Source organism: Salvelinus fontinalis, chromosome 3 (genome assembly GCF_029448725.1).
Source record: "Salvelinus fontinalis isolate EN_2023a chromosome 3, ASM2944872v1, whole genome shotgun sequence".
In the NCBI taxonomy this organism is placed as follows: domain Eukaryota; kingdom Metazoa; phylum Chordata; class Actinopteri; order Salmoniformes; family Salmonidae; genus Salvelinus; species Salvelinus fontinalis.
Genome location: NC_074667.1, coordinates 75,018,223 through 75,030,924, shown reverse-complemented (window position 1 = coordinate 75,030,924; position 12,702 = coordinate 75,018,223). Strand labels below are relative to the sequence as shown.

General features: G+C 40.3%; 7 non-coding genes across 7 annotated transcripts; all 7 read left to right on the top strand.

Annotated features, from left to right (window-relative positions):
* The first annotated feature begins 84 nt into the window (after positions 1–84).
* On the top strand, positions 85–156 carry trnae-uuc (transfer RNA glutamic acid (anticodon UUC)). Its single transcript has one exon. It is a non-coding gene; the product is annotated as a tRNA-Glu (tRNA).
* Positions 157–461: 305 nt separating this feature from the next.
* On the top strand, positions 462–534 carry trnar-acg (transfer RNA arginine (anticodon ACG)). The gene has a single exon. It is a non-coding gene; the product is annotated as a tRNA-Arg (tRNA).
* Positions 535–1,344: 810 nt separating this feature from the next.
* On the top strand, positions 1,345–1,416 carry trnae-uuc (transfer RNA glutamic acid (anticodon UUC)). The gene has a single exon. It is a non-coding gene; the product is annotated as a tRNA-Glu (tRNA).
* Positions 1,417–4,703: 3,287 nt separating this feature from the next.
* On the top strand, positions 4,704–4,775 carry trnae-uuc (transfer RNA glutamic acid (anticodon UUC)). Its single transcript has one exon. It is a non-coding gene; the product is annotated as a tRNA-Glu (tRNA).
* Positions 4,776–5,957: 1,182 nt separating this feature from the next.
* On the top strand, positions 5,958–6,029 carry trnae-uuc (transfer RNA glutamic acid (anticodon UUC)). The gene has a single exon. It is a non-coding gene; the product is annotated as a tRNA-Glu (tRNA).
* A 305-nt stretch (positions 6,030–6,334) lies between these two features.
* On the top strand, positions 6,335–6,407 carry trnar-acg (transfer RNA arginine (anticodon ACG)). Its single transcript has one exon. It is a non-coding gene; the product is annotated as a tRNA-Arg (tRNA).
* Positions 6,408–9,693: 3,286 nt separating this feature from the next.
* trnar-acg (transfer RNA arginine (anticodon ACG)) lies at positions 9,694–9,766 on the top strand. The gene has a single exon. It is a non-coding gene; the product is annotated as a tRNA-Arg (tRNA).
* Positions 9,767–12,702: the final 2,936 nt, after the last annotated feature.

Genomic DNA, 12,702 nt, shown 5'->3' with positions numbered 1-12,702 from the left:
AAAAAATATGGCGCTTTTAATTACAACAGGCATAATTTCAACATTTATAGTTTTGACCTTGATGTTTTTTTAAAGGAAACGTCTTCCCATATGGTCTAGCGGTAAGTATTCCTGGTTTTCACCCAGGTGGCCCGGGTTTAACTCCCGGTATGGGAAAGAACATCTTGTCGTGTGCCATGCACTTGTGTAACAACATATTTTAACTGGCTGCAGTATCACACAACACAAAAGTATTCCCTCAGGAAATGTGACATGTTATGTAGATTCAAAATTGACAAGGCTTTTTAAACGTTCAATACACTTCATGTTTGCAGTTCTTGCTCTGCAGTAAAATTCATGCAACAACAGGAGGATCAAATGAAGATATGCATCTGTAACAGAAAACCAAAGAACCTTGTCGTTGACAAAAGCTATGACTGTGTACACTGTTCTAGGAGTGACCTGACTTCAGCTTGTTAGTGGGGCCAGTGGCGCAATGGATAACGTGTCTGACTACGGATCAGAAGATTCTAGGTTTGACTCCTGGCTGGCTCGTCACTAAATTTAATTGATTGAAATCAAGCCGGGAATGATACTGTATACTTTTCATTGTGTCTGGCTGTTCTCTTTTCAATCACATTTTAGACTGATTTTATATGGGACTTTTCATCCCAACATCTCTGAGAAAAAAAATGGAGCTATTAATTACAAAAGGCATCATTTCAACATTTATAGTTTTGTCTGTGATGTTTTTTTTAAGAAAGTCTGTTCCCATATGGTCTATCGGTAAGGATTTCTGGTGTACGCACAGGTGTCATAGGTTCTACTCCCGGTATGGGATAGAAATCTTATTATTTGGCATGCACTTGTGTAACAACAGATTTTACCTGGCAGCAGTATCACACAACACAACAATATTCCCTCAGCAACAGGAAATGTGAAATGTTATGTAGATTCAAAATTGACAATGCTTTTTAAACGTTGAATACACTTCATGTTTGCAGTTCTTGCTCTGCAGTAAAATTCATGCAACAACAGGAGGATCAAATGAAGATATGCATCTGTAACAGAAAACCAAGGAACCTTGTCGTGACAGACGCTATGACTGTGTACACAGATCAGAAGATTCAAGGTTGAAATCCTGGCTGAATCAACACTGTCTTTAGTTGACCAAAATCAAGCTGGGAAAAATACTGTATACTTTTCATTGTGTCTGGCTGTTCTCTCTTCAAACACATTTTAGACTGATTTTATATGGGACTTTTCCCCAACATCTCTGAGAAAAAATATGACGCTTTTAATTACAACAGGCATAATTTCAACATTTATAGTTTTGACCTTGATGTTTTTATAAAGGAAACGGCTTCCCATATGGTCTAGCGGTAAGGATTCCTGGTTTTCACCCAGGTGGCCCGGGTTCAACTCCCGCTATGGGAAAGAACATCTTGTCGTGTGCCATGCACTTGTGTAACAACATATTTTAACTGGCTGCAGTATCACACAACACAAAAGTGTTCCCTCAGGAAATGTGACATGTTATGTAGATTCAAAATTGACAAGGCTTTTTAAACGTTGAATACACTTCATGTTTGCAGTTCTTGCTCTGCAGTAAAATTCATGCAACAACAGGAGGATCAAATGAAGATATGCATCTGTAACAGAAAACCAAAGAACCTTGTCGTTGACAAAAGCTATGACTGTGTACACTGTTCAAGGAGTGACCTGACTTCAGCTTGACTGTGGGGCCAGTGGCGCAATGGATAACGTGTCTGACTACGGATCAGAAAATTCTAGGTTCGACTCCTGGCTGGCACGTCACTATATTTAATTGATTGAAATCAAGCCGGGAATGATACTGTATACTTTTCATTGTGTCTGGCTGTTCTCTTTTCAAACACATTTTAGACTGATTTTATATGGGACTTTTCATCCCAACATCTCTGAGAAAAAAAATGGAGCTATTAATTACAAAAGGCATCATTTCAACATTTATAGATTTGTCTGTGATGTTTTTTTTAAGAAGACTTTTCCCATATGGTCTATCGGTAAGGATTTCTGGTGTACGCACAGGTTTTTTTATTTTTATTTATTTAACCTTTATTTAACCAGGTAGGCAAATTGAGAACACGTTCTCATTTACAATTGCGACCTGGCCAAGATAAAGCAAAGCAGTTCGACACATACAACAACACATAGTTACACATGGAGTAAAAACAAACATATAGTCAATAATACAGTGAAAAAGATAAAAAAATAAGTCTATATACAATGTGAGCAAGTGAGGTGAGATAAGGGAGGTGAAGGCAAACAGATATATGTATAAATAAATAAAAATATAAAAAGGCCATGGAGGCGAAGTGAGTACAACACAGCAAGTAAAATAAAAACTAAAAAAACCACTGGAATGGTTGGTTTGCATTGGAAGAAAGTGCAAAGTAGAGACAGAAATAATGGGGTGCAAAGGAGCAAAATAAATTAATAAATAAATACAGTAGGTAAAGAGGTAGTTGTTTGGGCTAAATTGTAGATGGGTTATGTACAGGTGCAGTAATCTATGAGCTGCTCTGACAGCTGGTGCTTAAAGCTAGTGAGGGAGATAGGTGTTTCCAGTTTCAGAGATTTTTGTAGTTCGTTCCAGTCATTGGCAGCAGAGAACTGGAAGGAGAGGCGTCCAAAGGAAGAATTGGTTTTGGGGGTGACTAGAGAGATATACCTGCTGGAGCGCGTGCTACGGGTAGGTGCTGCTATGGTGACCAGCGAGCTGAGATAAGGGGGGACTTTACCTAGCAGGGTCTTGTAGATGACCTGGAACCAATGGGTTTGGCGACGAGTATGAAGCGAGGGCCAGCCAACGAGAGTGTACAGGTCGCAGTGGTGGGTAGTATATGGGGCTTTGGTGACAAAACGGATGGCACTGTGATAGACTGCATCCAATTTATTGAGTAGGGTTTTGGAGGCTATTTTGTAAATGACATCACCGAAGTCGAGGATTGGTAGGATGGTCAGTTTTACAAGGGTATGTTTGGCAGCATGAGTAAAGGATGCTTTGTTGCGGAATAGGAAGCCAATTCTAGATTTGACTTTGGATTGGAGATGTTTGATGTGGGTCTGGAAGGAGAGTTTACAGTCTAACCAGACACCTAGGTATTTGTAGTTGTCCACATATTCTAAGTCAGAGCCGTCCAAAGTAGTGATGTTGGACAGGCGGGCAGGAGCAGGCAGCGATCGGTTGAAGAGCATGCATTTGGTTTTACTTGTATTTAAGAGCAGTTGGAGGCCACGGAAGGAGAGTTGTATGGCATTGAAGCTCGCCTGGAGGGTTGTTAACACAGTGTCAAAAGAAGGGCCAGAAGTATACAGAATAGTGTCGTCTGCGTAGAGGTGGATCAGAGAATCACCAGCAGCAAGAGCGACATCATTGATGTAAACAGAGAAGAGAGTCGGTCCAAGAATTGAACCCTGTGGCACCCCCATAGAGACTGCCAGAGGCCCGGACAACAGACCCTCCGATTTGACACACTGAACTCTATCAGAGAAGTAGTTGGTGAACCAGGCGAGGCAATCATTAGAGAAACCAAGGCTGTCGAGTCTGCCAATGAGGATGTGGTGATTGACAGAGTCAAAAGCCTTGGCCAGGTCAATGAATACGGCTGCACAGTATTGTTTCCTATCGATGGCGGTTACGATATCGTTTATGACCTTGAGCGTGGCTGAGGTGCACCCATGACCAGCTCTGAAACCAGATTGCATAGCGGAGAAGGTGTGGTGTGATTCGAAATGGTCGGTAATCTGTTTGTTGACTTGGCTTTCGAAGACCTTAGAAAGGCAGGGTAGGATAGATATAGGTCTGTAGCAGTTAGGGTCAAGGGTGTCCCCCCCTTTGAAGAGGGGGATAACCGCAGCTGCTTTCCAATCTTTGGGGATCTCAGACGACACGAAAGAGAGGTTGAAGAGGCTAGTAATAGGGGTGGCAACAATTTCAGCAGATAGTTTTAGAAAGAAAGGGTCCAGATTATCTAGCCCGGCTGATTTGTAAGGGTCCAGATTTTGCAGCTCATTAAGAACATCAGCTGACTGTATTTGGGAGAAAGAGAAATGGGGAAGGCTTGGGCGAGTAGCAGAGGGGAGGGCAGTGCTGTTGTCCCGGGTAGGGGTAGCCAGGTGGAAAGCATGTCATAGGTTCTACTCCCGGTATGGGATAGAAATCTTATTATTTGGCATGCACTTGTGTAACAACAGATTTTACCTGGCAGCAGTATCACACAACACAACAATATTCCCCCAGCAACAGGAAATGTGAAATGTTATGTAGATTCAAAATTGACAATGCTTTTTAAACGTTGAATACACTTCATGTTTGCATTTCTTGCTCTGCAGTAAAATTCATGCAACAACAGGAGGATCAAATGAAGATATGCATCTGTAACAGAAAACCAAGGAACCTTGTCGTGACAGACGCTATGACTGTGTACACAGATCAGAAGATTCAAGGTTGAAATCCTGGCTGAATCAACACTGTCTTTAGTTGACCAAAATCAAGCTGGGAAAAATACTGTATACTTTTCATTGTGTCTGGCTGTTCTCTCTTCAAACACATTTTAGACTGATTTTATATGGGACTTTTCCTCAACATCTCTGAGAAAAAATATGGCGCTTTTAATTACAACAGGCATAATTTCAACATTTATAGTTTTGACCTTGATGTTTTTTTAAAGCAAACGTCTTCCCATATGGTCTAGCGGTAAGGATTCCTGGTTTTCACCCAGGTGGCCCGGGTTCAACTCCCGGTATGGGAAAGAACATCTTGTCGTGTGCCATGCACTTGTGTAACAACATATTTTAACTGGCTGCAGTATCACACAACACAAAAGTATTCCCTCAGGAAATGTGACATGTTATGTAGATTCAAAATTGACAAGGCTTTTTAAACGTTGAATACACTTCATTTTTGCAGTTCTTGCTCTGCAGTAAAATTCATGCAACAACAGGAGGATCAAATGAAGATATGCATCTGTAACAGAAAACCAATGAACCTTGTCGTTGACAAAAGCTATGACTGTGTACACTGTTCTAGCAGTGACCTGACTTCAGCTTGTCTGTGGGGCCAGTGGCGCAATGGATAACGTGTCTGACTATGGATCAGAAGATTCTAGGTTCGACTCCTGGCTGCCTCGTCACTATATTTAATTGATTGAAATCAAGCCTGGAATGATACTGTATACTTTTCATTGTGTCTGGCTGTTCTCTTTTCAAACACATTTTAGACTGATTTTATATGGGACTTTTCATCCCAACATCTCTGAGAAAAAAAATGGAGCTATTAATTACAAAAGGCATCATTTCAACATTTATAGATTTGTCTGTGATGTTTTTTTAAAGAAAGTCTTTTCCCATATGGTCTATCGGTAAGGATTTCTGGTGTACGCACAGGTGTCATAGGTTCTACTCCCGGTATGGGATAGAAACCTTATTATTTGGCATGCACTTGTGTAACAACAGATTTTACCTGGCAGCAGTATCACACAACACAACAATATTCCCTCAGGAAATGTGAAATGTAATGTAGATTCAAAATTGACAATGCTTTTTAAACGTTGAATACACTTCATGTTTGCATTTCTTGCTCTGCAGTAAAATTCATGCAACAACAGGAGGATCAAATGAAGATATGCATCTGTAACAGAAAACCAAGGAACCTTGTCGTGACAGACGCTATGACTGTGTACACAGATCAGAAGATTCAAGGTTGAAATCCTGGCTGAATCAACACTGTCTTTAGTTGACCAAAATCAAGCTGGGAAAAATACTGTATACTTTTCATTGTGTCTGGCTGTTCTCTCTTCAAACACATTTTAGACTGATTTTATATGGGACTTTTCCCCAACATCTCTGAGAAAAAATATGGCGCTTTTAATTACAACAGGCATAATTTCAACATTTATAGTTTTGACCTTGATGTTTTTTTAAAGGAAACGTCTTCCCATATGGTCTAGCGGTAAGTATTCCTGGTTTTCACCCAGGTGGCCCGGGTTTAACTCCCGGTATGGGAAAGAACATCTTGTCGTGTGCCATGCACTTGTGTAACAACATATTTTAACTGGCTGCAGTATCACACAACACAAAAGTATTCCCTCAGGAAATGTGACATGTTATGTAGATTCAAAATTGACAAGGCTTTTTAAACGTTGAATACACTTCATGTTTGCAGTTCTTGCTCTGCAGTAAAATTCATGCAACAACAGGAGGATCAAATGAAGATATGCATCTGTAACAGAAAACCAAAGAACCTTGTCGTTGACAAAAGCTATGACTGTGTACACTGTTCTAGGAGTGACCTGACTTCAGCTTGTTTGTGGGGCCAGTGGCGCAATGGATAACGTGTCTGACTACGGATCAGAAGATTCTAGGTTTGACTCCTGGCTGGCTCGTCACTAAATTTAATTGATTGAAATCAAGCCGGGAATGATACTGTATACTTTTCATTGTGTCTGGCTGTTCTCTTTTCAATCACATTTTAGACTGATTTTATATGGGACTTTTCATCCCAACATCTCTGAGAAAAAAAATGGAGCTATTAATTACAAAAGGCATCATTTCAACATTTATAGATTTGTCTGTGATGTTTTTTTTAAGAAGACTTTTCCCATATGGTCTATCGGTAAGGATTTCTGGTGTACGCACAGGTTTTTTTATTTTTATTTATTTAACCTTTATTTAACCAGGTAGGCAAATTGAGAACACGTTCTCATTTACAATTGCGACCTGGCCAAGATAAAGCAAAGCAGTTCGACACATACAACAACACATAGTTACACATGGAGTAAAAACAAACATATAGTCAATAATACAGTGAAAAAGATAAAAAAATAAGTCTATATACAATGTGAGCAAGTGAGGTGAGATAAGGGAGGTGAAGGCAAACAGATATATGTATAAATAAATAAAAATATAAAAAGGCCATGGAGGCGAAGTGAGTACAACACAGCAAGTAAAATAAAAACTAAAAAAAACACTGGAATGGTTGGTTTGCATTGGAAGAAAGTGCAAAGTAGAGACAGAAATAATGGGGTGCAAAGGAGCAAAATAAATTAATAAATAAATACAGTAGGTAAAGAGGTAGTTGTTTGGGCTAAATTGTAGATGGGTTATGTACAGGTGCAGTAATCTATGAGCTGCTCTGACAGCTGGTGCTTAAAGCTAGTGAGGGAGATAGGTGTTTCCAGTTTCAGAGATTTTTGTAGTTCGTTCCAGTCATTGGCAGCAGAGAACTGGAAGGAGAGGCGTCCAAAGGAAGAATTGGTTTTGGGGGTGACTAGAGAGATATACCTGCTGGAGCGCGTGCTACGGGTAGGTGCTGCTATGGTGACCAGCGAGCTGAGATAAGGGGGGACTTTACCTAGCAGGGTCTTGTAGATGACCTGGAACCAATGGGTTTGGCGACGAGTATGAAGCGAGGGCCAGCCAACGAGAGTGTACAGGTCGCAGTGGTGGGTAGTATATGGGGCTTTGGTGACAAAACGGATGGCACTGTGATAGACTGCATCCAATTTATTGAGTAGGGTTTTGGAGGCTATTTTGTAAATGACATCACCGAAGTCGAGGATTGGTAGGATGGTCAGTTTTACAAGGGTATGTTTGGCAGCATGAGTAAAGGATGCTTTGTTGCGGAATAGGAAGCCAATTCTAGATTTGACTTTGGATTGGAGATGTTTGATGTGGGTCTGGAAGGAGAGTTTACAGTCTAACCAGACACCTAGGTATTTGTAGTTGTCCACATATTCTAAGTCAGAGCCGTCCAAAGTAGTGATGTTGGACAGGCGGGCAGGAGCAGGCAGCGATCGGTTGAAGAGCATGCATTTGGTTTTACTTGTATTTAAGAGCAGTTGGAGGCCACGGAAGGAGAGTTGTATGGCATTGAAGCTCGCCTGGAGGGTTGTTAACACAGTGTCAAAAGAAGGGCCAGAAGTATACAGAATAGTGTCGTCTGCGTAGAGGTGGATCAGAGAATCACCAGCAGCAAGAGCGACATCATTGATGTAAACAGAGAAGAGAGTCGGTCCAAGAATTGAACCCTGTGGCACCCCCATAGAGACTGCCAGAGGCCCGGACAACAGACCCTCCGATTTGACACACTGAACTCTATCAGAGAAGTAGTTGGTGAACCAGGCGAGGCAATCATTAGAGAAACCAAGGCTGTCGAGTCTGCCAATGAGGATGTGGTGATTGACAGAGTCAAAAGCCTTGGCCAGGTCAATGAATACGGCTGCACAGTATTGTTTCCTATCGATGGCGGTTACGATATCGTTTATGACCTTGAGCGTGGCTGAGGTGCACCCATGACCAGCTCTGAAACCAGATTGCATAGCGGAGAAGGTGTGGTGTGATTCGAAATGGTCGGTAATCTGTTTGTTGACTTGGCTTTCGAAGACCTTAGAAAGGCAGGGTAGGATAGATATAGGTCTGTAGCAGTTAGGGTCAAGGGTGTCCCCCCCTTTGAAGAGGGGGATAACCGCAGCTGCTTTCCAATCTTTGGGGATCTCAGACGACACGAAAGAGAGGTTGAAGAGGCTAGTAATAGGGGTGGCAACAATTTCAGCAGATAGTTTTAGAAAGAAAGGGTCCAGATTATCTAGCCCGGCTGATTTGTAAGGGTCCAGATTTTGCAGCTCATTAAGAACATCAGCTGACTGTATTTGGGAGAAAGAGAAATGGGGAAGGCTTGGGCGAGTAGCAGAGGGGAGGGCAGTGCTGTTGTCCCGGGTAGGGGTAGCCAGGTGGAAAGCATGTCATAGGTTCTACTCCCGGTATGGGATAGAAATCTTATTATTTGGCATGCACTTGTGTAACAACAGATTTTACCTGGCAGCAGTATCACACAACACAACAATATTCCCTCAGTAACAGGAAATGTGAAATGTTATGTAGATTCAAAATTGACAATGCTTTTTAAACGTTGAATACACTTCATGTTTGCATTTCTTGCTCTGCAGTAAAATTCATGCAACAACAGGAGGATCAAATGAAGATATGCATCTGTAACAGAAAACCAAGGAACCTTGTCGTGACAGACGCTATGACTGTGTACACAGATCAGAAGATTCAAGGTTGAAATCCTGGCTGAATCAACACTGTCTTTAGTTGACCAAAATCAAGCTGGGAAAAATACTGTATACTTTTCATTGTGTCTGGCTGTTCTCTCTTCAAACACATTTTAGACTGATTTTATATGGGACTTTTCCCCAACATCTCTGAGAAAAAATATGGCGCTTTTAATTACAACAGGCATAATTTCAACATTTATAGTTTTGACCTTGATGTTTTTTTAAAGGAAATGTCTTCCCATATGGTCTAGCGGTAAGGATTCCTGGTTTTCACCCAGGTGGCCCGAGTTCAACTCCCGGAATGGGAAAGAACATCTTGTCATGTGCCATGCACTTGTGTAACAACATATTTTAACTGGATGCAGTATCACACAACACAAAAGTATTCCCTCAGGAAATGTGACATGTTATGTAGATTCAAAATTGACAAGGCTTTTTAAACGTTGAATACACTTCATGTTTGCAGTTCTTGCTCTGCAGTAAAATTCATGCAACAACAGGAGGATCAAATGAAGATATGCATCTGTAACAGAAAACCAAAGAACCTTGTCGTTGACAAAAGCTATGACTGTGTACACTGTTCTAGGAGTGACCTGACTTTAGCTTGTCTGTGGGGCCAGTGGCGCAATGGATAACGTGTCTGACTACGGATCAGAAGATTCTAGGTTCGACTCCTGGCTGGCTCGTCACTATATTTAATTGATTGAAATCAAGCCGGGAATGTTACTGTATACTTTTCATTGTGTCTGGCTGTTCTCTTTTCAAACACATTTTAGACTGATTTTATATGGGACTTTTCATCCCAACATCTCTGAGAAAAAAAATGGAGCTATTAATTACAAAAGGCATCATTTCAACATTTATAGATTTGTCTTTGATGTTTTTTTTAAGAAAGTCTTTTCCCATATGGTCTATCGGTAAGGATTTCTGGTGTACGCACAGGTGTCATAGGTTCTACTCCCGGTATGGGATAGAAACCTTATTATTTGGCATGCACTTGTGTAACAACAGATTTTACCTGGCAGCAGTATCACACAACACAACAATATTCCCTCAGTAACAGGAAATGTGAAATGTTATGTAGATTCAAAATTGACAATGCTTTTTAAACGTTGAATACACTTCATGTTTGCATTTCTTGCTCTGCAGTAAAATTCATGCAACAACAGGAGGATCAAATGAAGATATGCATCTGTAACAGAAAACCAAGGAACCTTGTCGTGACAGACGCTATGACTGTGTACACAGATCAGAAGATTCAAGGTTGAAATCCTGGCTGAATCAACACTGTCTTTAGTTGACCAAAATCAAGCTGGGAAAAATACTGTATACTTTTCATTGTGTCTGGCTGTTCTCTCTTCAAACACATTTTAGACTGATTTTATATGGGACTTTTCCCCAACATCTCTGAGAAAAAATATGGCGCTTTTAATTACAACAGGCATAATTTCAACATTTATAGTTTTGACCTTGATGTTTTTTTTAAAGGAAATGTCTTCCCATATGGTCTAGCGGTAAGGATTACTGGTTTTCACCCAGGTGGCTTGGGTTCAACTCCCGGAATGGGAAAGAACATCTTGTCGTGTGCCATGCACTTGTGTAACAACATATTTTAACTGGCTGCAGTATCACACAACACAAAAGTATTCCCTCAGGAAATGTGACATGTTATGTAGATTCAAAATTGACAAGGCTTTTTAAACGTTGAATACACTTCATGTTTGCAGTTCTTGCTCTGCAGTAAAATTCATGCAACAACAGGAGGATCAAATGAAGATATGCATCTGTAACAGAAAACCAAAGAACCTTGTCGTTGACAAAAGCTATGACTGTGTACACTGTTCTAGGAGTGACCTGACTTTAGCTTGTCTGTGGGGCCAGTGGCGCAATGGATAACATGTCTGACTACGGATCAGAAGATTCTAGGTTCGACTCCTGGCTAGCTCGTCACTATATTTAATTGATTGAAATCAAACCGGGAATGATACTGTATACTTTTCATTGTGTCTGGCTGTTCTCTTTTCAAACACATTTTAGACTGATTTTATAAGGGACTTTTCATCCCAACATCTCTAAGAACAAAAATGGAGCTATTAATTACAAAAGGCATCATTTCAACATTTATAGATTTGTCTGTGATGTTTTTTTTAAGAAAGTCTTTTCCCATATGGTCTATCGGTAAGGATTTCTGGTGTACGCACAGGTGTCATAGGTTGTACTCCCGGTATGGGATAGAAACCTTATTATTTGGCATGCACTTGTGTAACAACAGATTTTACCTGGCAGCAGTATCACACAACACAACAATATTCCCTCAGTAACAGGAAATGTGAAATGTTATGTAGATTCAAAATTGACAATGCTTTTTAAACGTTGAATACACTTCATGTTTGCATTTCTTGCTCTGCAGTAAAATTCATGCAACAACAGGAGGATCAAATGAAGATATGCATCTGTAACAGAAAACCAAGGAACCTTGTCGTGACAGACGCTATGACTGTGTACACAGATCAGAAGATTCAAGGTTGAAATCCTGGCTGAATCAACACTGTCTTTAGTTGACCAAAATCAAGCTGGGAAAAATACTGTATACTTTTCATTGTGTCTGGCTGTTCTCTCTTCAAACACATTTTAGACTGATTTTATATGGGACTTTTCCCCAACATCTCTGAGAAAAAATATGGCGCTTTTAATTACAACAGGCATAATTTCAACATTTATAGTTTTGACCTTGATGTTTTTTTTAAAGGAAATGTCTTCCCATATGGTCTAGCGGTAAGGATTACTGGTTTTCACCCAGGTGGCTTGGGTTCAACTCCCGGAATGGGAAAGAACATCTTGTCGTGTGCCATGCACTTGTGTAACAACATATTTTAACTGGCTGCAGTATCACACAACACAAAAGTATTCAATCAGGAAATGTGACATGTTATGTAGATTCAAAATTGACAAGGCTTTTTAAACGTTGAATACACTTCATGTTTGCAGTTCTTGCTCTGCAGTAAAATTCATGCAACAACAGGAGGATCAAATGAAGATATGCATCTGTAACAGAAAACCAAAGAACCTTGTCGTTGACAAAAGCTATGACTGTGTACACTGTTCTAGGAGTGACCTGACTTTAGCTTGTCTGTGGGGCCAGTGGCGCAATGGATAACATGTCTGACTACGGATCAGAAGATTCTAGGTTCGACTCCTGGCTAGCTCGTCACTATATTTAATTGATTGAAATCAAACCGGGAATGATACTGTATACTTTTCATTGTGTCTGGCTGTTCTCTTTTCAAACACATTTTAGACTGATTTTATAAGGGACTTTTCATCCCAACATCTCTAAGAACAAAAATGGAGCTATTAATTACAAAAGGCATCATTTCAACATTTATAGATTTGTCTGTGATGTTTTTTTTAAGAAAGTCTTTTCCCATATGGTCTATCGGTAAGGATTTCTGGTGTACGCACAGGTGTCATAGGTTGTACTCCCGGTATGGGATAGAAACCTTATTATTTGGCATGCACTTGTGTAACAACAGATTTTACCTGGCAGCAGTATCACACAACACAACAATATTCCCTCAGTAACAGGAAATGTGAAATGTTATGTAGATTCAAAATTGACAAT